This window comes from Leptonotus elevatus, chromosome 1 (genome assembly GCF_054856555.1).
Source record: "Leptonotus elevatus isolate MCC_2025b chromosome 1, RoL_Lele_1.0, whole genome shotgun sequence".
Classification (NCBI taxonomy): domain Eukaryota; kingdom Metazoa; phylum Chordata; class Actinopteri; order Syngnathiformes; family Syngnathidae; genus Leptonotus; species Leptonotus elevatus.
The window spans coordinates 51,231,038-51,248,305 of NC_141239.1; the positions used below are offsets into that span (position 1 = coordinate 51,231,038).

A 17,268-nucleotide genomic window follows, 5' to 3' on the forward strand; every position below is an offset into this window, starting at 1 on the left:
TGTGAGGATGTAGCTTTTGATCATGCTAACGACAAATAACATACCTGTACATTATGTGACTTGGCTTTGTCCTTGTGCAAGATTTTCAAATTTCATCAAGGGAGAGTGAATAAATTAGTTTCAAACTACAATTCACTTAAAACCCTTAAAAAATAGATATATTATTTTTTAAATTAGCATTCTCAAGTGTTGGAGAAGTTCAGTGCTGTATGATGAAGTTATTGCTATCATAATAACTACATGTAATGTAGACTGTTTAGTAATGTGTTTGCAGAGTAATACTGTAGCGGCATACTATTGTTAGAGCATGTCTGTTGGCAGGCAGCAGAAGAACACATCTTGTAACTTGTGGTTGCTTTGCTGGTATGAACTGATTTCAGAAACTTGGAGCATGTGAATAAAAAAAAACAACAACTTTTTTCGGCAAAAAAAGATGCTGATTATTGTTCAAGTAGGAAGTCAAAGGGGGAAAGTATTTGTACTAATGTGTTTTATGTGCCCCTACTAGTGTAAATATGGTATTCTGACTGATACTTAATTTGTGGAATATTGCTGGCGCAGGGCCAAAACCTTGCACCTCCAAAATCATCACTTCTCAGGAGACCCCCAAAACGGCATGTTTAATACCATTGCATCATCAAAGAGAGCAAGCCATTTTCAATGGAAATAGACATAGCACATAGTACTGGCCAATATTTCGTAAGAATGACACCACACATGTGGACTGACCCAAAAATTTATTTTTGACAAATATGAAATTTACCAAATTGTGACTTATGAGGTTTCGGCCCTACACCCGCGATATGAAGCCCCCTGAGATAAATTTTGCTGCTTAATTCACATTCCCAAAACACAATAAGAATCAGAATACCTTGTTTAGACTTGGTTGCACATAAGACAATTTTTTACTTGATATCCGCTTTAAGTGTTTGTTACTGTCATGTTAGTACTATTTAGTGCTTACTGCTAATTTAATATTATTCTTCACAGTAATTCTTTACATGTTTAGTGAGCTGACAACATTTTGTTTTTTAAACTGTTTGACTGTTGAAGTGTTCGACTTAAAAGTTATCCTTTAAAATAATTCTGCTACAGAATATAAAACATAGATAATAATAGTCATCTGCCAAGTTTACTGTGTTTAATAGTAGTATTTTGTGTATGTATAATTATAATACAAATTAATATGTCTCCAAAGATCTGAAAGTATTTCATGTCTTTTTTGTTGTTGTTTGAAATTCTACCAACAGCAATAAATAACACAGACAGTGCAACCACTATTCATTTTGAAAACTTTCGGAACATTACAATTTCAACTATACCGTGAACTGTCAAAGCTGTCTACTGATTCAGACCAATTTTTGTGGATTAAATTTGTAAATGTGTTTGCTACGGAAAGAAGAGGAAATATTCTTCTTTAAAATATAAATTGAAAAGATCATTCTCTGGGTCACAGATCAGGGATTTAGGCTAAACACCACGCGCTATCTCTAGGAAAGTGTGCAGGAGTAGGCTTGTGGTGTGAAGCTGTAGATAGATACACAGCGCATTCCTTACATGTATAACTTGCACCCTGAACCTTCTTCATGCCGTCCAGGCAATAAAATGTCAGCCCACTTTAGAAGCACCTGTTTTCACAGTAGTGGCCCAGACTTTGTTAGATGTTTTTAAATTATAGATTGTCTAAAGGCCTAGATACACCAATCCGACATCGGCCAAATGTGACCAACGCGTGTCCCCTGTGGCGTCGGCACGTCGCGTAGAAAAATGACGTAAATACCCACCGCACCGATCTCGAATATTACGTACCTTCAGCGCATGCACGAGAAGTAATTCCCCTCCATATCATTGGCGGCCTGTTTTACATGTTTCTCTCCCCGTCATATATAATTTAGAAAACTCAGGATCATCTGGGTCAAGTTAATGCAGCTTTTATTGTCTCTGTGAATCATCAGACTTCGCGGCACCGTAACGACCACGCCCTTCGGCGAAAAGTTACAATATTTGGTGATGGGCATAACCAACATCTTGAGGCTTTTCTGACAAAATTTCAACTGAATCCCCTAAACGCGCTCGGCACAATAGATACAAATGTATAGTATGACATTTCTTGTCAATACTAGGTGGCGCTACATGTATTACCAAATATTATCATATAGATATTTTCAGGCCGTAGCTCTTAAGATGCATGAGAAGTTTGGGATTTTTTGGAGCTTGTACAGTGGAGTTATTCAGCATTTCCTCTTTTTTGATGAAGGAAATATTGAGGCCCCGACCCCGTCATATAGTATTTCAAAAAGTCAAGATTTTCCCCCCCCAGTTGTTGTCCCAGGTCTTGAGATGATACATGCCAAGTTAGAAGTAAATCGGATGAAAACTGTTGGCAAATGGGCAAAAAGAATGAACACAGTGAATGTGCAAAAATGGGCCAAAATTGGACATTCAAAAATTCATAGTTCACTTCCTGTACATTTTAGGATATGGCTTCCACTGACTTTTTTGTGTGTCTCGGGCGCTTCACGTGCCTGCCAATTTTTGTAGCCCTCGGGATTGGTGCATATTTTTCCACGCTAGGGGTCGCTGTATGTTGTTATGTTCTTATTACAACTTCATAATATCGAATTTTTCGCCGAGCCCGAGGAGTGCGCAAAATTTGGTGAGTTTTTGTTTACAAAGAATAATAATAATAATAATAATAATAAGAAGAAGAACGAAAAACAATAGGGACCTTGCAGCGGTAGCTGCTCGGGCCCTAATAAATGACAAATTATATATAACTAGAGCTGCGGGCAGCTATAAAGGGCCCTCGCAGCCCAGGCCACTTTGGGGTACTTGCAGGTTGGGGTAATGGCACGTTGGGGTAGTGGCACTGGAAACAGAATTTTGTCGAAAACGGCATAATAAACCTTTACATATGGACATTTTTTTGCCAGGTGTGATGAGTATGTAAAGCTTTTAGGTCAATGATAAGACCCTCAAAAACCAGTGTCCTATTTTATTTTTTGGCTTTATAATATCACATTTTTCACAGAGCCCGAGGAGTGTGCAAAGTTTGGTGAGTTTTCGTAAATGTTTAAGTCCCCAAAAATTAGATCATTTACAAAGAAGAAGAAGAAGAATACGAACGGAAAACAATAGCGGCAGCTACTCGGGCCCTAATTAATGGAAAATAAAAAATAATAAAATTAACGCAGATTTTCATCATTGCGGGTAATTTTTGGAACGTAACACCAGCAAGGAAGACTGTATTCAGATGAATTGGAGACAATTATTTTTATTTCCTATTGGTGAATAAGTTTGGGAATTCTCCAAAATCTCCTTTGAGCCAGCCACTTAAGAATTTCAGCTGAGACCCTCTACAGTCATTAGGGATCAGCCGGATATCCATACAACACGAGTATCCAGTATGGGTAATTCATTTTTTCCGGACACAAACATAACCCGGATATAATTCCTTATTACCTGTATCCAACGCTCCAGCGCTCCTCTCTAGCTCACTGCTGCAGACTGCTTCTCTCTCTCTCTCTTCTCCGTGACGTGCCTGGCCAGTTACGCCCAATTCACACCATGTGCGTTGTGTGAGCGGTCCGTGTCCAGAAATCTGCACCCGCCAGACCACAAGATCATGGGACTTCAAGCTGGAGTGTTGAGTTCACGCAATAACAACAGTAAATATAGAGTCCTGTTTGTAAACAATAGCCACACTTGCCTGTTGTCACATCGATATGCTCTTTGGACATTATTTCTGTGACTTTTTCATTGTTGGTGGTAGTGTTTTACAGAAGTAAAGCACTGTTTAGATGTTTGTGGCATCATTCATGAAAAAAAAAAGGTGTCAAATTCACTAGAGTGCATGAAATAATTTAGTTTCACAAAAAGCTTGATTTCTCCGTATTTTGGTCCAAAACAGAGCATTTGGGTGAAACTAACGATGAAAGATGAGAGTTCAATCTTTCATTTGGTAGTATCTGTGTTTCCATAGTCCAAACACAACATTTTCTGTGGACCTTGAAAGATCAGTCAAAATGCTTAAATCAGCTGGCACCCACATATCCTCTTTTCTGAAAATGTTGGCAGTCAAAGAGTTAAGAACGTTTGGTCATAAAAAATAAATAAAAATAATAATAATAAAACAATAAAAAAAAAGCTATGTTGCGTATGACAACTCTTGTTCATGCATACTTTCTACAAAAGCATCAAAGTTTGGGTCCTTGTGAGTCTAGCGTCGCGGTCGAGCGAGAGGGAGAGAAAGAGTGGCCAGCGTGACGAGCACTCTGTTTGAGCAGTTGAAGCCTGCCACAGTTAAGATTTACGACCTGTCAAGTGTTAAGACTTTCCACTTCTTCCTTACCGAGTGAGTGTCCATTTGAGGTGAGTGGCAATCACCATTTAATGTGTAGTAAGTTTGTGTCCTTCTGCTACCTATGAGTATGCGCTAGCATTAGCATTAACTGCCGTTGTGTAACCTTAACGTGTGTAGCGATTATTTGGGTTGCCGTAATGGCTTATGAGAAATTTAGACGGTACTGAGGGGAATTGTAATTTCCTCAGCAGCCTCTGGGGCACCACGTTGACTTTGCTTTTGTAGGAGCAAAATAAACGATAAAAATCCTATTATCAAGTATTCATAATCTAAAGTTGCTACTTTAGTTAATCATGGATTTCTTTGCTTTCATAAGATAATTACTAATCCACTCAGTAAACACAAATGATTCGGCAGAAATGGAATTTCTAGACAACAAATTTATTTAGTAAACACACATATATCAGTCACAGCCTAACCTATTAATGAAACAGAATAAAAATGTGAATCAAAGATAAAAAGATGGAGGCATTTGACCTGTCAATTATTTTATGTTTGAATAAAAACGTTGCACCAGTAGTATATGGTCAGATTGCAATGCAGGCGCAACTTACGGACTGGTTCAGTCGCACGGGAGATTTTCAGTCGCACGGGAGAGAGAGAGAGACTCGAGCGTCGATTCTCGGTTGAATACTGGAATGCTGCAAAGTCTCCGGTTGGTGGCAAGGTGCACGCACGGCGTGGAGGCCACGGCAGGTCCTTGGCTGGCGCACGTCCAGCTGGAATGCTGCCCGGGAGTCTCTGGCTGCTGGTCGGTGATGCACGTGCGGCGTGGAGGTCGCGGCAGGTACTTGTGTGAGCACTGCGGGGACCGTAGTCCCGCCCCTTCCGTGCGCATGAAGCAGACTTGGTCGACTGAGATCAAGCTGGGATAGTATTTGATAATTTTTGGATCAGAATTGACAAGCCAGATGCTTCATTTATCATTCTGAACACATTTCAAACATTACAGCGATCATAAAGTTATTGAATCCGCTAGGCTTACTAATTAGCTAAACTTAGGTGGCTACAGAAATTACACACATCATTCATTAGAGATAGACATACAGGTTGTGTACGAAGATAAACAACAGGAGTTACTTGATGTCAGTCCAGTACATAGAGACCGTGTACGTCCCGAATTATGTAGACTTCAGATGAATTAGGAGCGGGTAGGATTCTTGAGAATAACCAATAGTGACCGCTGGAGGGCAATGTTGTAACATATAACTTACCAGGGGCATTGTTTAAAAAAAAAACACATGGCAAATTCCTGTGGATAGACCAGACCATAAAAGATAGTCTGGGGACTGATAAGCAGTGTTATCTCTAATTTGCTTGCTTCAGGTTTTCACGGTCTGTAGGAGTTGTGGTATGCGTTTCCTGGGGGTTGTAAAACGAAATCCAGTCCCTGCTGGAGGGAAACTCAAAGAGTCCTTTTGAACTGAAAACACAGAGTTAAGACACGCACACACATTCCCCAGGGGGAAATGTTTAACTCTTTGACTGCCAGACGTTTTCAGAAAAGGGATGCCGTCAGTGCCAGCCGATTTAAGCATTTTGACTGATCTTTCAAGGTCCACAGAAAATGTTCTGTTTGGACTATGGAAACACACGTACTACCAAATGAAAGACTGGACTTTCATCTTTCATCAGAAAAAAAAGTTTGTTTCTACCTTATTCCCTTCTTTAGTAATCAACAATAGAAAATGGTTAGTTTCATCCGATTTCGCTTGTTTTGGACTCAAATTCGGAGAAATCAAGCTTTTAGTGAAATGATATTATTTCATGCATTCTAGTGAATTTTACACTTCTTTTTGTCCATGAATGATGCCACAAACACCTAAATAGTGCTTTACTTCTATAAAACACTACCACCAAGAATGAAAAAGTGTTTTTTGATAGCAAAATACGTTTATTTACATTCAACAGTGTAACAATTTGGCAAACTATTTACAAATGTGTGCAACTGTGGTGCTATTTACAAATATGTGGATGTTTCAATGACAGTTTTTCTTTTTGTTTTTTCTCCCCCGGGTGGTAAAAGGTGTTCTGATCCATTTTATCCACTCCATTCATGGTGGCATCGTAGTCCAGAAACAGTGTCTTCTCCGTGATCAGACTGTACCTGCTCCTCCGATGAATATGCATTGGACTCGGGGTACTCTTCATTGTCCGACAAAATGTCCGCATGTGGAGCTCCGGCGTTAGCAGAGCTAGCCGGTGATGCTTTATGACGTGAGAATAAAGGCCGCGTCCAACTGTGGCGTCCAACTGTGGCGTCAACCTCGGGATTCACCATCATCATCATCATCAATCTGCATTGGTCGATGCCAACTCTCCATCGCCCGATCGAATGTCCGATTGTGTAGAAGTACCCGGTCGGTTATTGTGCGCGTTTTCCGGCCTAAGCAGCGCTAGCCGCGCTTAGCCGGTGAGGCTTACTACGTGATCATAACGGTCGCGTCAAGGCTTCCAACTTTGGCGTCAAGCTCGGAGTCATCATCATCGTCGACATCAATGCGCTTTTTAGTATTGATCGATGCTTTCCGTCTTTGAAAAAAATGCTCAAGCGTGAGCTGCTTGCAACCGGTTGCCATTGTGGCTTCATCAGCCATTGTCCCCTCAACACTCTAGCTCCGCCTCACGTCTTCTACTGACGCCCACGGTGGGCGGCCCATCCAACCTTGTGCAAAGAGAGTCATCGCTGCCATCTAGGGGCCAAAACGAGTCCTTATCCTAACCAGATCTGCCTGATACTTTCAGCACAGCTGCCCAAGGCTTTCCTACACCCGTTTCCAAAAAAAACCCAAAAAAAACATAGTGGACGTCTTTTAACGTCCTCTGCGCCCTTCCCTAGGTTTATGCTAAACGTCTTATAACGTTTATGGCGGTCAAAGAGTTAAAAAGGCACATCAAATGGAAACATTTAGGGTGACGGGCAATATTCGTTACATGTGTGATGTTATATCTGCCTGCTCGCCTGATTTAATGTGCCTTATAGTTCCATCCATCCATCCATCCATTTTCTTAACCGCTTAGTCCTCACAAGGGTCGCGGGGGGCGCTGGAGCCTATCCCAGCTGGTTTCAGGCAGTAGGCGGGGTACACCCTGAACTAGTTGCCAGCCAATCGCAGGTGCCTTATAGTTGTTTAGTATATTTAATAAGCACATTAATACCCTCAGCATAGTTGGTAATTGGCTTTATTTATTTCTCATTTGTAGAAACCACACACATCCACACACAGTAAACGCCCACAACCACGCAGAAACATCTCCCAAGATAAATACACCCATAAATCCATACACAGTAGCTGCTTTCTCCCCCCATACAATAATTATTGGCATGCTCCCTCAAGATAAATAAACACAAGTGGAGAAATGAATATATTGGACTTTATTGGGGGTGGCACGTGGCTGACTGGTTAGCAAATCTGCCTCCCAGTGCAGAGGACGTGAGACCGAGTCCGGGCTTCGGCCTTGCTGGGTGGAGTTTGCATGTTTTCCCCGTGCTTGCGTGGGTTTTCTCCAGGTACTCCGGTTTCCTCCCACATTCCAAAGACATGCGTGGCAAGTTAATTGAACACTCAAAATTGTCCCTAAATGTGATTGTGAGTATGGATGGATGTTCATCTGTGTGCCCTGCGATGGGCAGGTCAGTCAAAGAGTTAAGTGCTGAGAGATGCAATTATAATAAGCTATATTGTATTTGAAATGTGCAACTTTTAAAATTGCCTCCAAACATGCATACCTTTTAAAACGTGTGGACAACGCCACCTTGTGGTGTAACCTGTTTGTATTCCCTTATTCAGATTCGCACAGTAACAATTGTATTTGTGAACGTCTTTTACAGATGCAGATGAAACTGTAATTCTAATTTTGAGGAAACTTTGATGTAAGAAGACAATTATTTTTTTTATGTTTGAATTTAAGTTTGGTCCACAAATAACAAAAACAATACTGTAATTAAGTATGGTACTGTCGAACATTTATTACCACAGTATCAAACCACAGCTTGTACTTTAAACTCTATAATGGATTGATGTAGGTTGTTTGTTGAATTTAAAAAATAAAACTAAAAAAATAAAAAACTATTTCATGGAAATGTAATTAAAATATATATATATATGCATATTTGGTCTTGCAAAACTTACTAAAAGTAGAACATTTTAAATATACTGTATTTAATTAGCTTTACCTTTACGTTTGCACAGAAAGTCATTTCGCTTTGATGTCGCGAGGCCGCCATAATACCACTCCCAAGAAACGCTTCTCGGCATATGATCATATACATTTACAGTATCAAAAATGGAAAACCTTTGAGACGGTACTTTGTAGAAACAGCATTATTTATATACTAAGAGTTTACGAGCTGAATATGACTAATCTGTACTTATACGTATAGTTTATACAGTAGTCTGCTCGCGAGATGGGAATAATAAGATGGCCGCCGTCCAGCTTTCGCTGGCGAACGACAATGAAAAGAAAGCATTTTGGTTGGCCAATGATAATGGACGAGGAGACAGTGTGATTGGCTAATGACAATGGAACGAAATGGAAAGAAGGCCGTTTGGCTAATGACAATGGCACAAAATATATCTAATTGGCTGTCTTGCGGCTGCCAGCTGCCGCTATCGAAGGATGCCGCGTCTTCTCAAGAACATGAACAAGAATGAGGATAAGACAAAGTATATGGAAAAGGTTTGTGGAACGAGCTATTGTGACATTTTCAAATTGGTATATTCAGATGAATTGGAGAAAATTATTTTCATTTCAAATTTGTGAATAAGTTTGGGAATTCTCCAAAATCTTCTTCGAACCAGCAACCTAAGGATTTCAGCTGAGGTGTATTCAGATGAATTAGCCACAATTACTTTTATTTCCTATCATTGATTAAGCTTGGGAATTCTCCAAATAGTCCTTCAAGTACAATTTGAATTAGCAACCGAAGTGTGTCTTGTCAGAAGTGGGATTTGTGCCTAAGCGTCCAATTGGAGACCAGAAAGTCCAAATCACTCAGGACAGATGCATATCTTAAGTGTGGCGCCTTAGACCACTCGGCCATCCTGACATGCAAGAAGATTTAAATCATGGAAACATGGCACAGATTTATAGATATTTGCACAAGGAAATCTAAATACAATAAATAAATACAATAGGCCTAACTTAGAAAGACTTAGAAGAGAATATTTATCAATAATAATAATAATAATAATAATAATACCTCAACAATGTTTATATGATTTATTGATGCTTCTAAAACATTTTGATCGTGTAAACCATAACACAAGACAGAGAGCTAAATTACAGAAAACACACTCTTTGTCAGCAGGATTCGAACCTACGAGGGGAGACCCCAATGGATTTCTAGTCCATCGCCTTAACCACTCGGCCACAACAACCTTACGCAGGTGGTGTTAATATTAACGACAGTGCTTGCTAAATAGACCAGTTATAGGTCAGAGTTTAGAAAGAAACAGCACCTCTTGCAGCCCACAGATGGTCTCACAACTTTAAGTCTCTTAGTAAGTTCTGAGAAATCAAGTCAATAGACACACCTTTAACAGTACTTGTCAAGAGTGGGCTTGAACACAGACTTTAATTTGATCAGAATTCCCAATTTGCTGAGGAACCAGTCACACCTTGACATCACCATTCATGTTGACATAAGTTACGCCAAGAGAATGTAGAAAGCTAAACTCCACAACGTAATTGCGTTGTCGGCAGGATTTGAACCTACGAGGGGAGACCCCAATGGATTTCAAGTCCATCACCTTAACCACTCGGCCACGACAACTTGAAACTTTAGCTTTTGATGCTAACATTAGCTTTAACACCAGGGGTTGCCCCGCCATTTCTGATTTTCGGCAACAGTATGAGCTTCAGTTGCCTTCTTGATTTGCTGTCATTCTGTTCCATGCATGTCACAATCACCATCTACTTACAAAGACATTCGATGGTCGGGCTCGTGCTGACTTTGGTCAGAAGGGATTTGTCAGAGTCACAATAAATCCACTTATTGCATCTACGAGTCCTTACAATATCAGATTTGAATAAAGGCAGCTAATTTCAATGGTTTCAACAAGATGACCATACAATCCAATGATTACTGTAAGACATGCAGTCTCCTTTGTAGGACAAGTGTCCAGAGTCGAATAAAAAATCACATGTTGAAAACATCTTATCAGGAGTGGGATATGAACCCACGTCTCCATTTGGAGACAAGAAAGCCCAAACCACTGAGGAAAAAAACAAACATTGAGTCTCGCGCCTTAGACCACTCTGCCATTCTGACATGTAAAAGTGCTTAAATAATGGGAAATAAAACCTGCAACAGTCTGGTCCCAGCCAAAATGCGTCGTAAAGTACTTTTCAGCTGTGCGTTTTGAATCCATGCCTTCATTTGGAGGCAGAAATCCCAAATTGCTGTGGAAGGAGTCATCTTTTGTCAGGTGCCCAAGAGTACTCGTCTATGCTGAATTGAAAAAAATCTGTATTTCTTATGAAACTAAAATGCAAAAATCTGGTCACTTAAATATCTACTTCTGAGTCCATACTTATGTTCAAAAGGAATTGACAAGACTTTTACTCGAACCTATACCTTTCTTGGGAGACCAAAAATCTCAATATACATTAGACGGAAGTGCACCTTAGAACACTTGACCAGGCTGACACTTGAAAACGCGTGTTCTTTTGTAAACCGTTATCTCCCAAGAGCCAACAGCTGGTCAAAATTTCAACAAACTGATCCCTGATAAAAATATCACAGAAGCCAAGTCAACCCTGATGCCTTCAACAGTAGTTGTCAAGAGTGTGCCTTGCACCCATGGCTGCACTTGGTCCAAATTCGCTGAAGTACAGTATCAGTCAAACCTTAACTATGGGGCAGATACCACGGACTTCCGACATCTGTAAGTTACACACGTCCCAACACTTACACCACCACCGATGGGCGAGAGCGCGCAGCTCTCTGAAATGTTTCGGAGGACTGAGACAGACACACGACACACTCGCACCCATTGACGGGAAGCTCAACCCAGGGGAATAAGGGCATAAGCACAAGCACCGGTACGCGGCCCACATGTCGCAAACAGCAACTGGAAACAATGCGTCTAAAACTCACGGAATTCCCACCTCCTCCATGGCGTATACCCCATAGCAATGCTCACATATTTAAACGAAATACACGAGACAGAGAGCTAAATTACAGAAAACACACTCGTTGTCAGCAGGATTCGAAGCTACGAGGGGAGACCCCAATGGAGTTCTAGCCCATCGCCTTAACCACTCGGCCACAACAACCTTACGCAGGTGATGTTAATATTAACGACAGTGCTTGCTAAATAGACCAGTTATAGGTCAGAGCTCAGAAGGAAACAGCACCTCTTGCAGCCCACAGATGGTCTCACAACTTTAAGTCTAGTCTCTTAGTAAGTTCTGAGAAATCAAGTCAATAGACACACCTTTAACAGTACTTGTCAAGAGTGGGGTTTAACACACACTTTAATTTGATCAGAAGTCCCAATTTGCTGAGGAACCAGTCACACCTTGACATCACCATTCATATTGACATAAGTTACGCCAAGAGAATGTAGAAAGCTAAATTCCACAACATAATTGCGTTGTCGGCAGGATTTGAACCTACGAGGGGAGACCCCAATGGATTTCAAGTCGATCGCCTTAACCACTCGGCCACGACAACTTGGAACTTTAGCTTTTGATGCTAACATTAGCTTTAACACCAGAGGTTGCCCCGCCATTTCTGATTTTCGGCAACAGTATGAGCTTCAGTTGCCTTCTTGATTTGCTGTCATTCTGTTCCATGCATGTCACAATCACCATCTACTTACAAAGACATTCGATGGTAAGGCTCGTGCTGACTTTGGTCAGAAGGGATTTGTCAGAGTCACAATAAATCCACATATTGCATCTACTAGTCCTTACAATATCAGATTTGAATAAAGGCAGCTAATTTCAATGGTTTCAACAAGATGACCATACAATCCAATGATTACTGTAAGACATGCAGTCTCCTCTGTAGGACAAGTGTCCAGAGTCGAATAAAAAATCACATGTTGAAAACATCTTGTCAGGAGTGGGATTTGAACCCACGTCTCCATTTGGAGACCAGAAAGCCCTAATCACTGAGGAAAGAAACAAATTTTGAGTCTGGCGCTTTAGACCACTCTGCCATCCTGACATGTTAAGTCTATAAAGATTGTATTTTCACAACCAGCCTACTTACTTTTACTTATTTAATATTCTTTAAAAAAAAAAATGTTTTACCTAAAAAGTAGGACGTCAAGAAAGACTGTCTATTTAATTTTTCATAAAAACATTTTCAAGTTAAAAATGCACTTCCAATAAAGTATTTGCTATGTATGTGCCGTTCCTACTATTTTATTTTTGTGTTTAGGTGGTGTTATCGGCAGCTGCTGAATGTTACTAAAAAGTAACTTGTAATTTAACTTAGTTACTTTTAAAAGCAAGTAATCCAGTAACATAATTGAGTTACTTTTAAAAGCAAGTAATCATTAAAGTAACTATGTTACTTTTTCAAGGTAACTGTGGCAACACTGCACCCTACACACTCGCAACCATCAATGGGAATGTGCAATTGAGGAGCACAGGGGTGGAAGTGCGAGTATTGGGACATGGCCTATATGTCGCAACAGTAACCGGAAACAGCGTAGGTGTGTGACTTGTGTGTCCGTGGCATCTACCCCATAGACAAGGCAAAGTTCAGAACGAAACAGCATCTAATACAGCCCACAGCTTTATTGTCTAGTATCTTAGTAAGTGCTGAGAAATCAAATCAACAGACACACCTTCAAGAATGGGCTTCGAACCCTGACTTGTGTACCTATTCAATGGCATGACAGTGGGGGGGGGGGGGGGGGGCTTGTGCTGAGGTACTCATACAAAAACTTTTCTTTTGAATTTTGTTACAAAAGACCAGCATTAATTGCAAAAAAATGCACATGAAGGATTACAGCGGTGCTTATGATCAAGATACAAAACTGGGATTCATTGCTGTTTGAATATGATGAATACACTTACATTAAGAAGGTCATGACAACCCAGGAGGGAACTACTATCGTCTCATGGCTTCGAACCCTGACTTGTGTACCCATTCAATGGCATGACAGCCGAGGGTGGGCTTGTGCTGGGGTACTCATACATCATCAAACAAAAACTTTTCTTTTGAATTTTGTTACAAAAGACCAGCATTAATTGCAATAAAATGCGCATGAAGGATGACAGCGGTGCTTATGATCAAGATACACCACTGGGATTCATCGCTGTTTGAATATGATGAATACACTTACATTAAGAAGGTCATGACAACCCAGGAGGGAACTACTAACACACACACACACAGATACACACACACACACAGGTTTGTTTTACTATCTTTGTGGGGCCATCTCATTGACATAATGCAATTCCTAGCAATTCAAAAACGATTGCCTATCTCTATTCCTTACCCTAACCTCAACCATAACCCAATTTAAACCTAAACTCTAAAACCAAGTCTTGACCCTCAAAGACGTCTAAACTTGTGGGGCGCAGCAAAATGGCCCCACATGGACGGGTGGGGCCCACAACTCTGTGAATCCCAGAATGTTGGCCCCACTATGTAACAAAAACAAGACCATAAACACGCCCCCCCCCCCCCCCCCCCCCACACACACACACAAGCAAACTTAAATACTACCCCAGAGTGAATACAATTATGATACTGCATGCCGCCTGGAGCTTGTCAATGCTTGATGTTTGGTTGACGCTGCTGTTGAAATTTCACAAATGCACATCCCTATTCCCATGTGGAAGTCCTGTAGAAGCAAGTTTAAATGAAGGATGTTAGAAAGACAATCATCAACATGTGACTCAGAAACAAGTTTCCAGCTCAATGGTCTGATGTCCGAAAGAGCACTACATTACAATATAGGGATGAGAAGGGCAAAGTATGAATGAAGTAATCAGAATAAGTTCTATAATTAGATTTATTCCTAGGGAGCAGTCCCCATGAGGCAGTGCAGGTGACCCATTAGTGATTGACTTTCGAACAATCTACTAGTATATGTGTCATACCACTTTTACTCAAGTACTACTAGTATTTTTTTTGGTGAATACTATATTTATTTTTCATTTCAGGCCTCTTCTACATGTCAATCTGTTTTATTGCACTGTAGTCATCATGCAGCACACAGATTGTGAGGCAAAGCGTGCGTGTGTGTTTGTGTGTCAAGGCCTGAATGTAGCCTGATGTCGGTAACTTCATCATTGAGTCAAATCAGCATCAAATCTTCAGCACACGAGGCTGCTGCAGATGGCTGCTCTACGCTTCCTCGCCTTGTTTGTCACAGCAGCTCTGTCAAATACTTGTTAATTAGAAGGAAGCGACGACTCGCTAACAGTCTTTAACTCTTTCCTTCTCCTCTTAACCATCTCCTCAAAGGACAAATCAGTGTGGCATGAGGTTGAGCACTGTTACATGTAATATATAGATTGCACTGTCTTCTCTCCTGGGATTTGAAAACAAAATTATATATATATATATATATATATATATATATATATATATATATATACATAAAGTAGAGCTGCCTGGCCACTTTGTGGTACTTGCACATTGGAATTAAAAATTTTTTTGACAAAGGCACAATAAACTTTTACATATGAATTTTTTGTTATGTGCCAGTCCTGATGTGTATTCAAAATTACATGAGTTTTCACGCATCTTTAGACCACCCATATCAGCGTACTTTTTCTTGGTAAACAGTGCGTAGCCGCAGCAACAGCAACACATTTTTTGATTTTACTTTTCATTGGGAACATCTTTTGATGAAACACCCACAGATACAAGTCAATCGTATAAAAGCTGTGAGAGGAGTTCTTTAAAATGGGGCAAGATTTCAAAAATAAATCCAAAATGGGGGACTTCCTATTGGGTTTAACATATAGCTCCAAGAGACTTTTTTGTCGGGTCTTGGGCTGTCTCATATTGCTTCAACTTTTCGTAGATCTAAGTGAAATGTACAACTGGAGCTGCTTTGTTAAAAATTTGTGGTGGGCATTACTGAGCTGATTTTGGAAGGAGAAAACAATCTCACAATAAACTATTAAAATATTATTTTTGCCTGATGTGTGTGCAACGTTGCATGAGACTTCATCCATGTTAAGACCCTCAGAAATCAGTTTTTTTTGTTTGTTTTGGGAAGGGGGGGAGGGGATGCATTGCCATTGCAGCAGAATTACACAGCACCACCACTATGGTGAAATATAAGTTTGTAGATGTCTTCAGGCATGGATTGTCATCAAATATGTGAATTTTAGAGAAGATAGGATAATCTGTTTCAAGCTACATGTCATATTTGTGCTCTCAGACTCTGTCCTTTGTGTTGCAACTGCCTGATTAATAAGCAGCCTATGAAAGTCATCCGCAACCTATAAAGACAACAGCGGAAGACACATTTTGTTTGTCGAACGATTCATCTGCTTGCCTCCACATCCCAATGAATGATAGTTACCTAGCTCCACGTCTCTTTATCCACAATCTCTTCTCGTTGTTTCTGGTGTAGTTTTCGCTGCCTCGTCTAGTTGTGAGTACGTTTCGCGCAAACCGCTTAGTTATTGACTTACTGGACATACTATTTTTTAGTGTTTGGCCCTGGCTGATGCAAGAGCCTTTGTTCTCTTTGTTCGCATTACCTTCAGTTGAAACTTCGTTTTACAAAATGTCAAAACTATTGTTTCTGCGTTTTTGGGATCCAACTCTTGAACATAACAATCGTCCGACCATACGGATCCCGCAGACTCAAATAAGCTGTGCCATGCCCTGGCCTCCCAGGGACTGAGCTGAGGGAGGCGCTAAATTCATTAGTGACCCAGTTTGATGATTTATCCGCGCATGTTTCGTCCAGGGACACATCGGGGGGTTCACCTTGCGAACGGAGTCGTCCACATCCGTTTCGCGATGGGGGTGAGCTCGGGTTGTGAGGTGAATTCATTCAACACTGCTCTTTAATTTTTGACCAACAACCCTATACCTTTTCTCAAGATAATACCAAAGTCGCGTTCATGATGAGTTTACTTACGGGTAAAGCAGCAACTTGAGATATGGCGGTAAGCAATGCCAAACCAGTATTGCGCACTTCGCTTCAGGCTTTCCTTCAGAATTCAAGCGAGTCTTTGATCATCCTGCCAAGGGCAAGAAGGCTGGAAGGAGACTGATGGATTATGACCAAGGAGACCATTCTGTTGCGGACTACTCCATTGAATTCCGCATACTGGCAGCCGAAAGCGGTTTTGATGACACTGCTTTGTGTAGTATTTTCCGCCGGGGCCTGGACTTGCGAGTAAAGGATGAGCTAGCTGTCAGGGATGAAACAACTGATTTAGAAGGACTCATCGCTCTCGCCATACGACTGGATAACCGCTTGAGGGAGCGGTGGAGAGAACGTCTCATGGAGTGTCCCAGGTACCCCTCGCGTACCACCAGGATGGTCCCAACGGATCCTGGAGGCTTGTGACATTTGTCATAGAGATGGTGAGGAGAGACCAAGTTTCCGGAGAGGAGCCCATGCAGATTGGCGGAGGATGTCTCAGCCAGGCCGAGCAACTGCGACACATCCAGACTGGGGCCTGCTTCTACTGTGGTCAACAAGGTCACCAAGTATCTTCATGCTAATCAGACCTCTGCGTTGAGCTGGTCCTGCTTCGGTTCTGAGAGGGCAACGACCGGTGGAGAACCAGTCAACCAGGCATCGACAGGTGTAGAACCAGTCAGCCAGTTCCAGCACTGACCACCAGTGTTGACGCATCGGACTCCGGAGTGGAAGCAGTCCTCTCGCAGCGCTCCCCAGTTGACCAGAGGCTCCACCCCTGTGCCTTCTTTTCCCGACGCCTGAGTTTGGCTGAGG

The 17,268-nt window shown here is 41.2% G+C and overlaps 5 non-coding genes across 5 annotated transcripts; all 5 read right to left on the reverse strand.

Annotated features, from left to right (window-relative positions):
- Positions 1-9,662: 9,662 nt before the first annotated feature.
- trnas-aga (transfer RNA serine (anticodon AGA)) lies at positions 9,663-9,744 on the reverse strand. The gene has a single exon. It is a non-coding gene; the product is annotated as a tRNA-Ser (tRNA).
- Positions 9,745-10,057: 313 nt separating this feature from the next.
- On the reverse strand, positions 10,058-10,139 carry trnas-uga (transfer RNA serine (anticodon UGA)). Its single transcript has one exon. It is a non-coding gene; the product is annotated as a tRNA-Ser (tRNA).
- A 1,423-nt stretch (positions 10,140-11,562) lies between these two features.
- Positions 11,563-11,644, reverse strand: trnas-aga (transfer RNA serine (anticodon AGA)). Its single transcript has one exon. It is a non-coding gene; the product is annotated as a tRNA-Ser (tRNA).
- Positions 11,645-11,962: 318 nt separating this feature from the next.
- Positions 11,963-12,044, reverse strand: trnas-uga (transfer RNA serine (anticodon UGA)). Its single transcript has one exon. It is a non-coding gene; the product is annotated as a tRNA-Ser (tRNA).
- A 385-nt stretch (positions 12,045-12,429) lies between these two features.
- On the reverse strand, positions 12,430-12,542 carry trnal-caa (transfer RNA leucine (anticodon CAA)). Its single transcript has 2 exons — positions 12,505-12,542; positions 12,430-12,475 (listed from the first exon to the last, which is right to left on the reverse strand). It is a non-coding gene; the product is annotated as a tRNA-Leu (tRNA).
- Positions 12,543-17,268: the final 4,726 nt, after the last annotated feature.